The sequence below is a fragment of the Leuciscus leuciscus genome (genome assembly GCF_965113295.1).
Source record: "Leuciscus leuciscus genome assembly, chromosome: 24".
NCBI classification, from domain to species: Eukaryota; Metazoa; Chordata; class Actinopteri; order Cypriniformes; family Leuciscidae; genus Leuciscus; species Leuciscus leuciscus.
In genome coordinates, this window is record NC_138723.1 from 22299005 (window position 1) to 22318691 (window position 19687).

The window sequence follows — 19687 nt, forward strand, 5'->3', positions numbered from 1 at the left end:
GAATAAGTTATGTGATTTTTGGAAGAATTTGCTTAATTGTCATGCAATAATATCAAACAATTTTTATTAATTAGAGATGAAATAACATCGAATTTTTCTTTGTGAGATTTACCCAGTGTTCTACTTCCAACAGCCATTGTGTTCATCAACAAAGTAAGCCAGAGCTAATGACTGATGACCTTCATGTTTATGGCGATTCAAGGTCAACAAGCGACAGGGAGTGAAGAGAGAGAAAGGGGAAGATTGCAAGAAAGAAAGACAGACAGAAAGATCAGCAGAGAGAGCACATCGCCTATTCTTTTTCAAGTGAGGGAGTCTGTTTTTCCTTAGCATGTGTTTGTGAGAGATATAAAGAGAGAGAGAGAAAACAGAGTTTGAATAGGTCAGTAAGAGTAGGGCGCGAGATGCTCCCAGAAACAGATCAAACAGCCCGCATTAGACTGTGACAGTGCTGGGACAGCTGTGTGCTGACAGTAGATTTACATGTTATGTACTTACGCTCTACTTACTTACCACAGGGATTTCTTCCAGTAATCTGTGATGTGTCTGTGTGTGTGTGTGTGTGTGTGTGTGTGTGATACTGCATTTCAGTGCGTTCACAGAGGTCAATCAACTTACAAACGCATCATGACTAAGCTGCTGGTATTAATGTCTTGAACTCACTAAATGAACATACTTTTTTTTTTTAAAACACACAGCTCCAGTAGATCCTTTAAAATGACCATGACTTCTGTTCAGATCATGACTGATATGATTATATCATTTCCTTGATGGAGTCAGCAGGCAGATCTTTCCTTTGCAAGTTCCTCCTCCATCTCTAATTCTGGCTCTGCGAAACATTCTGTAGTGTCTTTCTTGGCAGTAAAAATTAAAAACGATCGATCAGCCAATGACGCATGTCTTTCTGCCAGTGGGAGGAATGAATATGACTAGCAAAAGAGATATTGGCTGACAGACTATAGTGCTAAATGGAGGTATAACAGTCAGTCTGTGAGAATGTTTTTTAATAAATGAAAGGGTTTTTTCTATTTTTTAATCCTTTTATGGTTTTTAAAGTCCTTTGAAAATGGCTCAGTCTTCTGAATAGTACTTAAAATGTAAATTTATTTCAAGATTTCAGAAGCGTGCACATCCTCCGTGTTTGTTTACTCTGTGTTCCCTTATAATTGGTTTATCTCAGGATTGGGAGCGACTATAAAACATTATTGTTTTAAGGAGACCGTTTTGAGAGATTATTGCCGGCAGCCCTCATTTAACCCCAACACACACACACACACACACTCCATCCTTCTCATTGTTAAGTCTAAGATTGAGACATTTCTTTACAGTTTTAATCCTACACTGAAAACCAGCCAAATAAGATGAAACGCAAAATGCTTCACATTATGGACTTAATTACTGACCAAAATAATTTGCATAATGTTTAGGAAATGTTCACATTTTCAGTTATAGAGCTAAAAGCTTCTGACGCAATAGGATAACCTTTTTACGTTCCAGTTTTAGTGATTATGAAAACCTCCGTGGTTTAAAGAACCCTTAAAACCGAATAAATTGATCTGAAGATGTCCATAATGAAATGTCTTTTCTTCAAAGAACCATATTGCCAACTCAAATGATGAATCTATGGTGCTGCAAAGAACCTTTATTTTTAGCAGTCATACATCTGAAAGCTGAGTAATTCACACTTCAGTAATAAATCGATGTTCATTTGAATTCGCTGTGGCACTTTGCTTAAAAGAGCATTAATATTGAGCTGATGAGCTGACCGAGCATCTGATAATGTCTGCTGCATGTGGCCTTTCCATCTAGAAATCATAGACGTCATATATGACATTTCGGTGTGATCTTAAGCAAGATATACAGCATAATTTATTTCCAGTTACGGACAGGTGATTTGGCAGTTGTCAGGGCTAGTTGTGTGCCAGCAGGCCTTTCTCACAGATGGTCATGTGAGCTGCCAAATCTCCGGGCGAATGTGTATTTACAGTATATGTGTTAGCCCGGTATCTTCTTGGAAACACTTGGAGGCATTCTTTACCCACTTTGAAATGATTTAGTATACTAATTTTGTCCTATATCAGACCTGTCTTATTATATGTCATGGGCTGATATGTAAAATAGATTGATTTCCCTCTGGGCAATGTAATGATGTACTAATAATGCAATAATAGGTTATAAAGATGAAGTATGTATATCTTATGTCAAAATACTTTCTGAATGTATAATGCAGAAATAAGTGCTCAGGAAGCCTGTTTGGAAACACTTTTTTTTTTTTTTTGGTCACATTTAAGCTTAAAAAGTACATTTTAAAATTTTGAATTAATTAATTTATTTTTAAAATAGTAAAAAAAAAAGATCTATCTATCTATCTATCTATCTATCTATCTATCTATCTATCTATCTATCTATCTATCTATCTATCTATCTATCTATCTATCTATCTATCTATCTATCTATCTATCTATCTATCTATCTATCTATTTTTTGTATGCAAAAAAATATTTGAAACCTTCACCAGGCAGACATGCCTTCAAACCCACTGTTAAAGAGTAAAAATACTTTCTTGAAGGAGTGTCGAAGGGTACGGCACAGAAAGAAAGAGAGCAGACTGTGTGTGTGTGTGTCAGATAGACCATGTATGTGTGTGTGTGGATGTGCTTTGTGTATCAGTGACTATGAGAGGCCATAATTTCGCATAATGCCTCAGCTTGGCTCTTGCGTTTACTCTGGTACGGTGAGAGGTGAGTCTCACATCAACAGCTAGATAACTCAACACATTTAAAGCACAGAAATGTCAACAAATTCATCAGAGAGACCACACTATTCTACCATACAGATGTTGAGAACATAATTCAGTGCAGTAGTTCACACTTCCTTGTTGATAGAACATCCACACACAAATAATAGATTTTCACTAGCGGTCTCAGACTTTTTGGACCCCATAAGAACTGCAAGATAAATGAAGAAAAAAACATGCATGCTGCCAGACCTTAGCTCATCCTTCTGTTCTTCTGTTTCAGGCTCTTTTCTTGTTTGCGTGAGTAAACATTTCTGGCAATGGCTGCTCTAGATTACCAAGTCCCTCTAAAGATTAAGTGAAAATCACCAGAGAGGATCTCAGTTCCACTAAAACACACACACACACACACACACACACACACACACACACACACACACACACACACACACACACACACACACACACACACACACACACACACACACACACACACACACACACACACACACACACACACACACACACACACACACACACACACACACACACACACACACACACACACACACACACACACACACACACTGAGGAGGCAGTGGAGTTAATTACTTGCCATGGATAAAGGCAAAAACAAGATAAAACGAATGAGAAAGTGATGGAGAGGTAGTGAGGGAGGGAGGGAGGGAGGGAGAGAGAGAAGAAGTGATGATGCTCCCAGGCATTCGTTCTGTCATTTTGTTAACAGACCGATCAATAGTATGTCAATGTGTCTTGTAACAGCATAATCTTAGACGTGTCCGTATTCACTTACATGGCAGAGCAGCTACAGCATGGTACTGGGCACACACACACATTTAATCATGTGCACATACATACAAATTCAGCATCTGATATAATCTCCTGCATTATATAGACCTCTTGTAGTGATAAACGTTGAAATAATCAGGTCCGGGTTCTGTTATCCACAAAGATAATACCATTGTCCTTACTACAACCTAACAAACACAGCATACGTCTCTGCACTGCTGCTGTGGTCTCCTTGCTGGAAAAACCAGGTCAGTTTCCTAGCCAGACACTTAAGTCTACACTAAAAAAAATACTGCAGTACCACATGTTTCAAATTTCAGTATCTGACCCAGGCAACACTGTGCAGCTATTCAGCACGTTTTGTTAGAATCTAGGTCTACTAGAATATTTGAACATTATTTTCCACATATTTTGCAGTACCTCTCTTCCTAGTCTGTCAGTAACACAGTTTTAGTTCCTGTCTCAAAATGAAGCCCCTCCTTCTGAAAAGAGCAATGTGCTCTGATTGGTCAGCTGGATCAGTGTGCTGTGGTTGGTCAACTGCTTCTAGTGTGTTTCGGAAATGTCACACCCCTCACCATAACCTCGAGTTTCTACACACTATTATCACAAGTCAAACAGGCCGTACCCTGTTTTTTGCATTTGCCTAGAACGCATGCAATTTCCCGGAAGAAAACTCAGGGCTAAAATAGAGGCGTTTCAGGAAGTTCAGAAACAATGCGCACTCATTCAGAGAATAACTCCATTTGGAGAGACTTTGTGCTTTGTAACTTTGCAGACCTTTTTCATGCTCAAACAGCAACATTACAAACTAAAGAAAAAAAAGTTATTTTATTTTATTTATCAAAAAGCAACCCAGGCTTATTGGGTGCATGTGGAGCAACCTAAAAAAAAAAAAGTCTGTTGCTCATCCCTATTGTCGCTGGTTATGAACATGTGATTTGCTATGTTATATTTGACTTTATTTTCACCTTAGACCAACTAATGACCGTTTACAGCATCAATCAGATAAAGAACATGTAAAACACGTTACCATTAAAAGCTAATCTATATTTTAAAATAGGACACCAGAACAAACAAACAAAAACAGCTTGCATGTGCTGAAATGCATTTAGCTTCATTGTGGTTTTCAGTAAAGTGCTTAGCAGTGACCTGTAAGAGCCGTCCTGTTAACTGAGAACTCACAGCACATGTTTCCCTTAGAGAGCCGTGAAACCATCAACCCTCTGAAAGAGAGTCTTCCTCAGATCCTCAACAGAAAGCCCATAAACGTATTGATCGGCAGTTAGCTGTTAACACTGATATGTTTCTAATGATGTCCCTCTGTGACTCCATCACCTCTTTAGCTCATTAGCTTAGATGCTAATGCTTATCCATGCAGAACTGCTAGGATAAGTGGTGGCTAACATACATTACCAATACATAAAACTAGCGAAGCTAGTTAAAGAATCAAAATAATTAAGCATCCACATTTTTCTGGCACAGGTCATTATCATGGAAGCTTGTTGTTGCCACAAGATAATTGAGATTTTTTTAATTCAGAAGATAATTTTTGTCTCACAAATGCGACTGACTTTGTAACGCACAATTTTGTTTACATTTTTTTTTTTATCTCGCAACCTTTTTTCCCCCCTAAGAATTCTGAGTTTACATGTCACAATTCTGTTTATTTGTTTTTGCCACGAAATAAAAAAAGAAATTAAAAGGCAATTGCTAAATTTATCTCTCAATTGTGAGTTTTTCCTCTCAGAATTGCTAGAAAAAGAATCTTAAATGTGATATATAAACTTAGAATTGTGAATAAAAAGTTATTACCATTTTAGTTGTTCATGCCATGGCAGAAACAGGCTTCCATATGTTATTAATGATAATTGGCAAAATCGCTCATAGTTTTATAATAGCAAATATAGCTTGAATAGCTGATCCCAGTTTAGCATTTTTCCACAGAATAACCAACCGCTCTTTCCTCTAAATTAATAAATGCAGTTCACGTTCTGCACACATGGTCCATCCATACACAGGTGTCTCAATATGTCTCTCAGTTCTGGAAAAAGAGTCCAGAGGTGAGACAGAGAGGGGACGTTTTATGTAAAGCTGCTTTGTTTTATGCAGGATGAGGGTATAGCTCTGTGGGTCCTTCTGAATAATGCAGAGACAGGCTGAGCCCTCTGGTCTGTCATGGAAAGGCATGGGGGAATGTGATTAAAGATTTATACACTCTGGGCCACTGGAGAAAGTCCACCCTGTGGTCTAACTCGGCTGAGGTCCTTTGTACCACTGTCAGTAGGGTCATATATGTCCTATGAAGAAGAGAGAGGACAGGGGCCCTGAATAATACAGATGTGAGTCACTGAAGTGACCAATCGCTTTTCACCAAGTGTCTGGGTCAAGAACGGTTCTGGTGTAGGTTTAGTTTAAAAGTGCACTAAGTAAATGCTAATGCTAGTTATGCTAATTTTAGTGTTTTGCTGAATATGATTAATATGATAAAAGAATCGTATCAATGGCCTTACAGTATGTCATAACAACAGGTTATTTTGTTGCAGTATAAATTAATATATATATAGAGAGAGAGGTCTGGAAGGGATTGGTTTGTGGATTTGTTTTTAATGAACCTATGAGTTCGATAGATACTTTATTTTAATTTTATTTTAATTTTAAATATGAGGGAAGAACTACACAGCACACCCGACTTAGTTAAGGTATTTGGCAAAATAGGGTAAAATAGAGGCTGTATTTTAGTATGCAAAAAAAAAAAAAAGCTCACTGGCCAGACATCACTTTTGACCACTGTATGTATATAAATTATCGTTTATATGACAGATTTTTTTTGTATCTGTCATATATTTCTTTATCTCTTCATTTTTGCTCTTTTCTTAGGGATGTACCAAAAATCGTGGGCTGAAAATGACATTTTATGGCATTTACTTTTATTTAAAAATAAATAAAAACTGACTTAAAATGTGACCAGAAACTAACAAAGTGACAAATGCACATAACAAAATTACAAAACTCATACAAAAATGAAAATGTAAAAATAAAAGCAAATTATTTTATTTTTTTAATTCTATAATAGTATATAAATAAAACTAAAATAACACTGCCTTCGACACTGATTGAAAAGTCAGTTAATATTTATTATTATTATATGCTTTGGTCAGTATAAAGTTGTTGTTTTGTTTTTGCAGTGCAGTGGATTGGGCAACAAACAGTAAAACTTGTAGTAGAAAGCTATGGGATGAGTAAAGAAGTATTTTTCACTGAAGCTGGTGTCCCAGGCAAGTATTGCTAATAAAACTAGTTAAGAAGTCTAATGGGGAGTAAAATTGAACAGTAATAGGGATCTTATCCTCTGAACCTCCAGCCGTCCTCGAGCTCCTCAGCCTCTAGCCCTTACGCAGCATATGCTGATGGATCTCTTAAAGTAACAATTTTTCACCTGTCGGTTGTGATTCTGGTCCAAGGCCGAGGACGCGTGACAGCGCTGCACTCTGTTCCTCTCTCTCAGCCTCACATCCATCCAACGGACAGATTTAGGGCTGGGAACCATCCTGCACATCCTCCCAAAATAACACTGCCCTTTTCACACAAAGTCCTCTCCTCCCCGACCATTACTGAAGGCCCACCTCTGAAAACACACACACACACACACACACACACACACACACACACACACACACACACACACACACACACACACACACACACACACACACACACACACACACACACACACACACACACACACACACACACACGCACGTAATGGAAACAATGGCTACAAGCTACCTCTAGCCTAGAGAGATAAGGAGAGGGAGCGTGGTTTGGGAAGGTAAGATGTGGTATCGATCAGGTCTCTCAGTCTGAGACTTTTTACCAGACTCGAGTAATTGAGGATGAAGCAGGCAGAGCATGGTGCTTTCACCGGCCACATCGCCAGCTGTAGTGCGCTAATGGAAAGGCAGCTGCTCTTGTCAGGGCTTTCCTCCAAGTGTCCTTAGCATAGAATACTGAACAGTTGAGAAAGTCTCACACACACATTGTACCTTCCCTTGAACCAAATCCAATTTTTTATCGAGCTAGGATTAGTTTCCCCCTAAAAATTAAAATTCATCTTTAACTCCTCCTTATGTTGTTTCAAACCTCTATGAAAAGGAGGTGTTTGGGAAAATGCTCTTTCAAGGGCAGTCAATGCTGACGGAGGCTGTTGAGGAGGGATGCATCGATATTATCATTTTTGCTGATACTGATAAGCCAATAATTATCATGTTACTAAAACACTATTACACCATACTATTTTGTCAAAATAAATGAAAAATCAAATGCTGAAAAAAATTGGTTTAAATGCTACAATTGAATTTCAACCTTCAACATTATAGTGTGCAGTATGAAACATGAATTAGCTAAAGATTATATTTAATTATATAAAGATGAACTTTAAGTGAGTGATAAATTATGGCAAATGCTTTCCAACAGGTTTTATCGTAGTTTTTGTCCAACTCCATTGACTTGTATTGGATGAAAAACTACGATAAAACCTGTTGGAAAGCATCTTTTGCAGCGATTTTTGTGTGAGCATATCAGTGAACACCCCTGACCACTCGGTGAGTTTCACGTCTTTGTAAACGAAAGTTTAATGCGTTTTAGGAAGGATTATTCCAGTGCACCTAAGCAACCATTGTGGAGGGGGGGGGGGGGGGGGGGGGGGGGGGGGGCTACCACAGAAACCGAAAATTCTCGGGCCAGCAGCATTTGTCCAAATTTCAATCTTAACCATTGTATTTCATCAGAAACGATCTGAAAACAGGGCTTTAAGTGTAAAATACCGAACTTGTCCTTTAATGAAAATGTGTTTGAAATGTTTTGAATTGAAATATTCACAGCTTAAATATTCAACCATGTTGAATTTCAGCCCATAAAAATGCAAGCCCTAAAAATATAATGCATTCAAATGCAAGCATGGTTAATGCAATTCATATTTTTTTTCAAGTACACTGTAAAAAAAAAATGACATCCCCAAGTCAAAAATTTCTAGTGACTGATAACATCAACATTTTTCAATTAGTCTGACGTATTATTTCTCATTGAGCCAATGTTAACAGACTATTGCTACAAGAATTGCACTTGGGCCAATTAAAACATTTTGATGTGACCAGTCACTAGAAAATTTTGACTTGGAGAGGTTAGACATTTTTTACAGTGTAGTGCAATTCAACAGGCTTTTTTGTTTCAAAAACATTTGGCATTATTTTACTTCCATAGACATGAGTATGAGAAAATTATTCTTCGTTTTTGGGTGAACTGTCCCCTCAGGACCAGATATGCAGAGCAACATGCTTATTTGATAAAAGAAAATTGTTCTTTTCACAGTCACCATGAGCGATTAATGGCCGTGTGTGAGCATCAGCATTGAATTGACACCGAATTAAGAGATGAATTCCGAGGGATGTGAAACAGACATAGAGGAGGCGACGTGTCAAATCGTCAAAGTAAGAAAAAGACATACAGTATCTAGTGACATTCTGCAGTTTGTATCTAATCTCGTCTCTGTGATTGAGCATTCGTGAGCTGTTAGGAATAATCATCCATCTTTTAGTAATTTACACTTTGCTCTTATCAAACGTCAGATACAAATAATCCAAGCCCACGCCCTGACCGTCCTGTTTGACATCTTTAACTCTCAAAACTGGCATACTTAATCACCGAACCCAAAGACAATCCATTGTGGATGGAGATGGCGTTGTGTGTCCTTGCAGTCTCGACAGGTTCAGATAATACTGCAGTATAATGGCTATGCTCTTTTCACAGGGCCATTCAATTAGCCAGCTAAACGCTCCGGCAGCTCTCATTGCCACCCAGCATGCACACACACAGAAATGAGAACAAACTTTTTTTTATTCAATGCATCAAATATTGCCCAAGGGCCTTATGAGCTTGTGAAAAATTTCAGAGTGGAACTGCTGATGTAGTTGAAAGGAATAGTTTACTCGCTGTCATCTGTCATCATTGCTTCTGTCGAGCACAAAAAGTACATTTTGGAAGTATATCCTGGCCATCCTTATTAATGTAAGTGAATAAGGACAAGTACTGCAAAAAAAAAAAAAAAAAGGCATCATAAAAGTGTCCTAAAATGGTACATGGATGGACTGTTAGCGCAATAGAATGTGTGAATGGACGATAGATAGATAGAGCATCAGAATGTATGAATGGATGAATGGATAGATAGATAGATAGATAGATAGATAGATAGATAGATAGATAGATAGATAGATAGATAGATAGATAGATAGATAGATAGATAGTTAGATAGAATATATGAACGAATGAATGATGGATGGATGGATGGATGGATGGACAGATGAACGGATAGATGGGTGGACAGACTGATGGATGGATGGATGGCGCAATAGAATGTATGGATTGTAAGATAGATAGATAGATAGATAGATAGAATGTATGAATATCTATCTATCTATCTATCTATCTATCTATCTATCTATCTATCTATCTATCTATCTATCTATCTATCTATCTATCTATCTATCTATCTATCTATCTATCTATCTATCTATCTATCTATCTATCTATCTATCTATCTATCTATCTATCTATCCATTCATCCATCCAAGCACAGAACTTTCCACTCCCATCAGCGCTTTTTTTAAATTACGCTCTCACGCTAATTTAGATAGATAGATAGAATATATGAATAGATGGATGGATGGATAGAATTCAGACTGTTGCAAAGTTGCTGAAGGTGCAGAGAAGTCAATAAAGTGATGATTTCTATGATGAGTCACACAGAGGTAGAGGATCATGGGAAAAGGGCAGAGGACACTTGGCAGGAGATAGGAGAGAACGGAGGGAGATTTCTACTGCAGTTTTACACAAATGAGAAGAGCAATTGAGAACTGAAGAAGGAATATTACTGCACACAAACTGCAGCTGGTGTTTCCACATATGTGAATGATATACTACATCTGCTCATTCATAGGCGCCCGCTGTGAGATATGAAACATCCTGATCACGGATGCGGAGCTCCTATAGGTCCATTGAGAGAGAGAAACCCACAAGTTTTCCTGTATTACCCCCAACTCCGGCAGCAATCATCCTAGCATTCAGTGGTGAGCTGGGGCAGAGAGGTCGACGGCTCCAGCGGCGCAGGCCAGGAGGGTAAAAACTATGGAGCAGAGGTGCACAAAATGAGCCTCACTGAAAATGTACAGTTACATGCACAAACCCTCCCAGGAAAGAGGCATGTTAAGCCAAGAGCATATCTCATGTGATGCCACGGATTGGCAAATGCATAGCTCATGAATATTACTTAGGTATGCACAAATAATTTAATATGGTCTTTACAGTCTTCTATTTGCGTTCTCTCTCAAAAATATTAGATTCTTTTGCAAAACATTTGTGTTCTCACAAAAGCATTGCGGTCCCCCAAGACACTTTGTGTTTTCTTGCAAAACCTCAAGGGCCAGATTTACTAACATTTACTATTTACTAACGCGCGAACCCTCTTTTGGCGTTAAAAAACTGGACCTGATTTACTAGTTTCCCTTTCAGACGCAAAATGTATGGGAGGAGAGTATTTAAATGAATTATGCAAGGTGATTTACTAAGGTTTGCACTAGTCAGTTTACTGGTATTTGCGCCGTTATTTGCTGCCCCAAAAAAGCATGTCTTAAGCCAGACGCTAATTTTCGCTGCTCTTGGTAGATTGCGTTGGTCATTATGGAAATGATCCGGCTGTGTCTGTGTTCTTTAATTTGCGCGTCGTCAGTAAATCACGCGCAGAACTTTCCACTCCCATCAGCGCTTTTTGGGGAATTGCGCTCTCATGCTAATTTGCCGTTCAGTAAATCTGGCCCCAAGTGCTCTCGCAAAATTATTGTGTTCCCTTGAGAAACTTTGCATTCTCTCGCAAAAAAATTGCGTTCTCTTACAAAAGGATTGCGTTCCCCAAAGAAGCGTTGAAATGTTTCCTCCCACCATCAATATATACCTTTAGGGGAAAATTTTTATTTTTATAGTTTTAGCCATTAAAAAATGTATTAACATAAGTGGGCTTTAGGGGAAAATAAATAAAATGATAGAAAATAAAGTATGAGGCTTTAAAAAGACTATAGTCAGAATACAGGTACTGCTGTTCACATTTTCCTGCATTAGTATGTGTTGAGAGAGAGCGAGAGAGAGAGAGAGAGAGAGAGAGAGAGTATAAATTACAGCTGAGCTTTGTGATATCAGTGGTTTGGCCCTGTGATAACCCTCTTTAGGTGCAGAAAAGACAGGAGTTTAAGCAGCGGGGTGAGCTAATTACAGGTTTGCATTAAACGAGCCCCGCTGAGACTACAGAACCCCCTCACTCTATCCTTTCTCTTTTTTACAATCATTCCCCACTCTCTCATTCTATTTTTTCTCTGTTTATGTCATTTACCTTCCTCCGTTCCACTCTGGTTCCTCCTCTCAACCCCTTCTTTCTCTTCCAACTACAACTGCAAAATCATCAGCGGTCTCTCCCAGAATAGAAAAGCCATTACTTACATTTAAAGCTCAAGTAATACATTGTGAAAATTGCAGGCAGGCAGATTTGGATTAACCTCGGCTTTCCGTACATCAAAAGAAAAATGCTGTCTCCCAGCGGTCGCGTTCAAGTTATGTGCCAGAAAGAAGAGGAAAAAACATATTTCAGAGCCTTTTTTTTTTTTTGCATTAAATTGCTTTTCCGGTTGATTCTCGAGAGTCAAGCTGCTTTTCATGGCTCTTCCAAAAGATGTGCAGTCACAGGCCAAAAGTTCAGCAACCTCATCAAAAGCATGAATTGTTTTCTGAAACAGCACATTCACTCTGAGTCACGCTCAGACTGTGTGTGTAGATGAGTTTGAGTCAGACTGGAACAATATCAGAGAGGGAGAGAGAGAGGACACATCTGTCTGTATACCTGTAGGGTACAAAACTGTGCCTTTTCCCTTTGTTTTTATTTTTGAGGTTTAGCAACCTCAAATAGAGACATCTATTTGGGATGTTTAGATGTATTCTTGTCACGTACTGCTCAGATACACGGGTTGAGGATCCAAATGCAGTTGTTTATTGGGGCAATCCAGAATCATAATCCAAACGATTAAAGCAAACAATCCAGAAAACAACAGGGCAGAAAACACAGGCAAACTGGACAATCCAGAAAACCATGACACGAGAAAACCAGAGAGTGTGACACATAGGGCGTTTTTCCACTGGGTTCGTTTGCTGCGGTCCGAACCCGAGTGCGCTAGTTCCCGGCGCCCCCCGCAGCGTTGGTCTGGTTTCACACTCAATTAGTTGTATCGAACCCAGGTGCGTTTGCAGTGATCTTATGTCATCGCAAACGCACACAGAAAACGCATGGAGAATACAACTCGTGTGAGGAAACAATGATATTCGACAGTGATACGCATGCGCGGGATACTATACTTCCTGAACAAGCGCGCACCCGAGTCCGTGTTGCTTGCACATTAACGCGAACCGTACCACGGTTCGGGAGCAACCGAGCTCAGACCACCTCCTCCAGGTAGTCTCGGGTTCGGTACTCTAGTGCGCACCCGGGTCCGATGACAGCGTTCACATTAGCGATTTTTCATGCGAACCGTGCCCCGTTCCGCACTAAACTGCCAGTGTGAAAGCACCCTTACAAGACTTCACAATGCGTGAGGGAAAACACAGGGCTAAAGAGACAGAGCTGGACAAGATAATGAGACACAGCTGAACCTAATCACAACATAATGAGTCCAGGCAATGGGTTATGGGAATCGAAGTTTAGCAACCCTGTTACAAAAATGTGTGTGAGTCTGTTAACATATTTCAAGTTACTGTAAGAAAAATGAACAAACAAAAATTATATATATAAATATTTGCAAATGCATACTACAATTCTTTGCAAAAATTAATGAACATCATGAATTAATTAATGTCATAAAATAAAGTTTTTTTGTAATGAAAATATGATTTGTTATATATGATATTAAATATATAATAAAAAATAATAAATCATTATATTATGTATTTAAAAAAAACACTAATCTAATATATACATTAATATTGTAAGGTCCAGTTTGAGGTAGGAGACAAGCCAAGCGAAGTACAAAAATAACTAAGGTTTATTAATAGGAGGTAACTCAAAACAAACATGAAACAGTGTGCTGGTGCACAAACAATAACTGACAAAAGACAAGCGAAGACCAGGAACTTATATACACACACACAGATGAACACAAGACAGGTGATGCAGATGATGATAATGATGAACAGGTGGGTAATTGAGGGAGTGAGTTCAGGTGTGGAGACAAGGAGGATTCTGGGAAGTGTAGTGAACAGGACGAAGACAGACAGTGAATGTGACAAATATACACATTTATTTTTAGATTTTTTATTATTTTAGAAATGTATGTAACGGTGGAACGATTGGGCTTGAAAAACAATACATTTTTGAACAAAATTTGAGATGTAGTGCAAATAAACTTTTTAAAATGAAAATCATTATATAATATGTTAATATATTTTATATTGATATATATTAAATCGATTCATAAATCCTTATATGATTAATGTAATGTATTTAAAAAAACAAAAACACTAATAATATAATAATAGTTTTTTATTTTTTATAAAAAAAAAAAGCAAAATAGAAGCATCTTCACTAGTGGTCTCAGACTTTTTGGGTCCCATTGTAGATAATTTGATAATCACCTTTTTATATAGCGCTTTTTACAATACAGATTGTATCAAAGGCAGCTTCACAGTGATAACATGAAAATAATACAACAAAGTTTGTTTCTAGAAGAAAATCGCATCATCGTCCACCTTAAGTAAGTCAGATCAATAATATTGTTGAATATTAAATGTCCCCAACTAAGCAAGCCAAAAGCCAAGGCAACAGTGGCAACGAACCAAAACTCCATCAGGTGACAGAATGGAGAAGAAAACCTTGGGAGAAACCAGGCTCAGTCGGGGGCCAGTTCTCCTCTGGCCAACAAACGAACAGTGTTTGATTATGATTCAGGCAGCATTACAGGTCAGAAGTCAGATTGGATCAGAAGATTTAGAATATTTATCCAGTTCCATCTGGTTGGAAGTCGGAGTCATCACGGCGGTATGGAGACGAGTTTGTTGAGGATCAGTGCCGATGACTGTCGTGTCGATGAGGCCTTCACAGGGCTGATGAGGCTGGCACTTCAGGGATGCATTGTGGATGGGTCCAGGCGCAGGTCCACCATCCGATCTGGATACGGCCCAGATCGGGCTGACTTCAGTAAACCTCTGAATTAACAGAAAGACTAACATTAGCATAGATGCCATTCTTCTTATGATGTAACGAGTACATCCGGTGTTATAGGAAGTGTCCCCGGTTCCAGCTGACCTAATTTATGCAGCCTAATAATCTAATTTGCAAGACATCTGAAAAAGATCATTGATTACATCAGAAGGACTTTCGCCCAGAGAAACAAAGCAAGACAAAGCTGTAAAATGCAGCATAAAAAGCCCCGAGTTTGCTGATGAGACGGTATGGTTTCACGCTGACTGCAGAGAAAGAGGGAGGGAAAACACAGTGTGGGAGTAGCTGTATTATTTGCAACATTAGAAATGTGCATATACTCAACTTCATTACAAAGTACGTGGGCGTTAAGTGTGCAATCTTATCTGACCCGGACAGCTATAACAGACTCCCACTACCATCGAACGTGCGCAGTGTGTATGTGTGCGACGAGGGTTGAGGCGTGCGTGAGAAAGACAGAGCTGTTTCTTTTGTAAATATTAGGCTCAAATAATCTAAATCTCCTGCCTTTATTCTCAACCACACAACACAAAGATGATTTGCTTCCTCCCTGACGGATCTGGTTGATATATTTAATCTATTTTTGATGACTTAGATCACTAAAGAGACATTGATGTTTAAAAGAAAATCATTTGTTTTCAATCCCTTTCTATCTGCTTAAACCCTTATGATATTTTATATTGGCACACATGAGATATCATACCATCCTATTATTAATTCCCACCTCTGAGGGAGCATCCGTAATCTACATGATCTTCTTAGCTACCTTGGGTGCGCAGCAGCAATATGAAGGATGCAGAGCAGATCTGACGGCTCAAATGAGCATCCTCATGGGCTGTGAATCCCATAGCTGTCCGCCGTCCTGAAATCCTGTATTAATCAGCGCCTGGAATTCAGAAAATCCTGTTGAAGCAGCGTATTAGCCCATGCTGGAGCTGTCCTTGGTGCTGATGTTTTTTCCATTTGCATTCGCTGATCAGTATGAAGGACTAACATAATGAGAAGTGCTATATTTCACAGTTCCTTCAGCTGAAATAGAATATACCTGTTGCTGCATTAGTCACTAGAAGCTGTCGGTTTTTCTGACATTTTTAAGGCAGTACTGTAATTGATATTTCTATTTTAATTTTATTCTCTACAAATTTAGCAATTAATTCAGCTTGGAATGCTTTGTTTACAAACTCTATTTGGAGCGATGCTCCACTCAAAAAGAAAATTCTGTCAGCACTTGTTCATGTCGTTCCAAACCTGAATGACTGACTTTCTTCTGCAGAACATAAAAGAAGATATTTTGCAGAGTATGGGGAACTAAACGTATATTGGAACCCATTGACTTTTATTGTATGGAGAGAAAAAAACTCAAAACATCATCTTTTATGTTCCACAGAGAAAGAAAAGAGTGACAAAAATACATTTTCAAAACAGAATTCTTAGAATTCAACCACATTTTGTCTACTGTATTATCATGCTGACAGAAAACAAAATCTTATAGGTGAAGACTAAAGCATAACTTATTCGCATCACCAACAAGAAGAGCAGAAATAATTAGAGATGCACCAAAATTTAAATCTGGCAAAATACTGATAATTATTTTCATGTAAAATGTCCAATATGTATAATGTCTGTAATTTTAAATGCATCACAACATTATAATATACAGTGTAAAAAATTGCTTTTTTTCCTTCATTTATTTAGCTAAAGATTACATTTAATAGTGTTAATAAATCATCACTATTTTTTTAAATGAACATTGAGCATTAGATTGCAACATAGATAATCTAAATGTAAAATTAAATACAATTAAATATCCAATTCCGCTTAGTTTTAAAAAAAGACAGATTAAATATTCACTAATATGCCAATATGGTACTGATTTGATCATATATTGTGCATCCATAAAAATAAAAGATACTTTCAAAATTATTTCAAATTCCTTGACTTCTATCACCAGTTGGACAAACATATCCTCAAACAATTAATTTATTCCTTAAGGTCAATAAATTGTTCTGCAGTTATGGCTATAATATTGAAAGTATATGGCATAGTATGTGAAAGAGAGGCAGAGTTTTATTGACAGCCACGAACAGCTTCCTCCTGGCCCTAACCCTGCATGAGCCGCTAGTCCACCACAGCCTGTACCGCACAAGGATCCCGGTGTGTAAATCATATACCCACAGATAGGCAAATGAGTCTGTTAGGGAGAGACAACACACTAGTTAGGCTGCGTATTGAGTGGGTCCCTCGAGGAGGAGGAGGAGGAGGAGGGAGTTTTCTTCCATGTGACTGTAACACAAGGGCGTAGGTTTGGCCTCAGCTTTGGTGGGGACATCCCCCTCCCCCTGGAATGAGATTTCTATATGTAATTAAATAATGAACAAATGAATAAAATACACACGTATCATAGTATGCATTCAACACAACAAATCCATTATTATTATCTATTATTATTATCCATGATTACAGTATTCCATTAATACTAAAATTGTATCTACTATTCTATATCAAATTCTATTGATATATTCTATTCTTAAATATTAAATTCTTAGGCTACACTCACTCACAAATACATTACATAAATAGAATGTAGAAACGAAAAATGTCTCAGATCCACTGTTTATGTTGACTGCAAGATTCTAAGTTAAGGTCAGCTAATTAACATTCAGTGACTTGCTAACGTAGCATTCTATCATGATAGCGTGACTTCTATGAGTCTATCAGTGCTGCACAGCCTAATCAATACTCTTAACCTTAGTTGAAAGATTGCTCCTGCTAGGTTTAACTGTAACAACATGGTAACACATACTATCACCAATCAATACTATTTTCCACAGTAGAATCTGCATTTGAAAGCCTGGTCAGTCACTACTACTGCTAGTTTATTTGTGTGGCTAGTTATTTTGCCTACTTACACTCTGCTTTATGAAAAAGCTTCGTATGTCCCCTTTCTTCTTCTTGGGTGGCATAGCTGATCTATCTACAAAGTACAAAAAGTGGCAAAAAACGGAATATTAAAATGTTTTACCCTGGCCTTTGTATGTGGCAGAGAGACAGCCCTGGTAACTTACCGTCGGCGTCGTCGACGCGCGCGCGCACACACACACCACCCGCTCGCTGCCAGTGCAAGCACAAAAGTAGTCCCGGCCCGCGCGTGTAGCCTGTCAGATACACCGCCGCCAATCAAATTACGGCGTTTCTTGTACTGTCGTTGTTTTGGCCGTTGGAATCGATCCAAATAGCAGCGCAAAGATCCAAATAGCAGTTCAAAGGAGCTTGCTAAATATTGGTGGGGACAAATTTGTCATCTCAAAATATTGATTGGGACTAGTACCTAGCGTCCCCCCCTAAACCTACGCCCATGCTGTAACATGTATGTTCTTCTATGTCCCCCCCTTCATTATATTTCATTTTGGTTTAGTCCTGTGACCTAGTTTTCCCCAGTCTGTTTGATTATAGTCATTTCATTCACCTGTTCCTTGTCATTCACTGATCAGCTCCCTTTGTTTGCCCATGCATTTATACCCTGTGTTCTCCCTCAGTCTTCGTCTGTTCTCGTTAATGTTATGTTGTGTTTAAGTGAGTGTCTCCTGAGCTTTTATATTAAATACTGTTATTCCTCTTCATCGCGCTTTTCACTACACCAAGTACCGTAACAGAAGAATGGGCCAAACCGCCACAACATGGACTTACCGGCAGTCCAGCTGTTATGCATGGAGCAGGAACAGCAATCCCTCGAGATCCACACTACAGGATTTTTAGATCTGGCGTGCCTCACCAACTTCCCTGATGAAGCGCTGAGTGTCTTTCATACAAGCCTCAGCGCTGATACGAAGGCACGTCTGCCCGGTGTGGGTCCTCGGGGGAATTTCGGCAAGTACATTGAGTGGGTGCTGGTGAACTGTGGCTCTCCATTTACCATCGGCCTCGTGGAGGATGACATCACCACCAGCCGCACTCCAACACTGCCAGAGACCAGCCATCCACCACCAGCGAGCGACTTGACGGAGATGTTGCATGGGCCCACCGCAGAATGAGGAGGCCAGCCCGCTGCGATGAACGAGCCTGAACCTGAGGAGAGGACAGGAGAAGACATCATCCCGGAGCCCCTCACAGAGTCTGACCAGGTGCGTGAGCCGGTAACACCACGGATCGTCGAGGGAGTGCTTGTGGAGCTCGAGGGCTGGGAAGATAGCCCCACCCACAATCACGCCACTATGTGTGAGTATGAGCTGGCCTCTGGAGGATATTTTGAGAAACTGAAAGACATTTTTTTGGACAATTTAATTGACTTTTTTGGAGAAATTATTCCCAGTCCCCCTGTATCTCCAACGCCCCCGTATCTTCAGAGGTCCCAGTATCTCCAGCGCCCCCTGTATCTCCAGAATACCCACCCAGCCTCTCACTCCCACCTCCTCAATCAGCCAGTTCCTCAGCCCCATCTTCGCCGCTGTCCTTCATCCACGCTGCATCAACCACACGTCATCTGGAGACACAGAGTGTCTTCAGGCCACTAGCTCCACCTTGCCCAGAGGATCTCCTGTCTTTGCCTCCTTCTCTGTGCCCCCTGCTCCACCTCGGCCCGTTGACACTTCGGCTCCACCTTGGCTCCTCCCTCCCTCCCTCGGCTCCATCGGAAACCATCAGCCATACGGCTTCTCCGGGCTCCCTCATCCTTCCAACTCCGCCTTGGTCAGCCGTCGGCCTGCCTACACCTACGGCTCCGTCTAGCTCCGCCCTCCCCCCGGCTTCGCCTCTGTCCTCAGTCCCACCGGCTCAGCCTCTGCCCTCAGTATTTCCGGCTCCACCTCGGATGCTCGACACCACGACTCCTCCTC

General features: G+C 39.5%; 1 protein-coding gene across 2 annotated transcripts in view; it reads left to right on the plus strand.

Moving 5' to 3' along the window:
- Positions 1 to 19687, plus strand: part of rtn4rl1a (reticulon 4 receptor-like 1a) — a 122403-nt gene that overhangs the window by 16500 nt on the left and 86216 nt on the right. Inside the window, exon 1 of one of the 2 annotated variants that reach the window (XM_082158470.1) lies at positions 8543 to 9036. The exons of the other annotated variant lie outside the window; for it this stretch is intronic. The gene's annotated coding sequence lies outside the window, so the exon portion shown is untranslated. Of the gene's footprint in view, positions 1 to 8542; positions 9037 to 19687 lie in introns of those variants that run through there. 2 annotated transcript variants of the gene reach the window in all.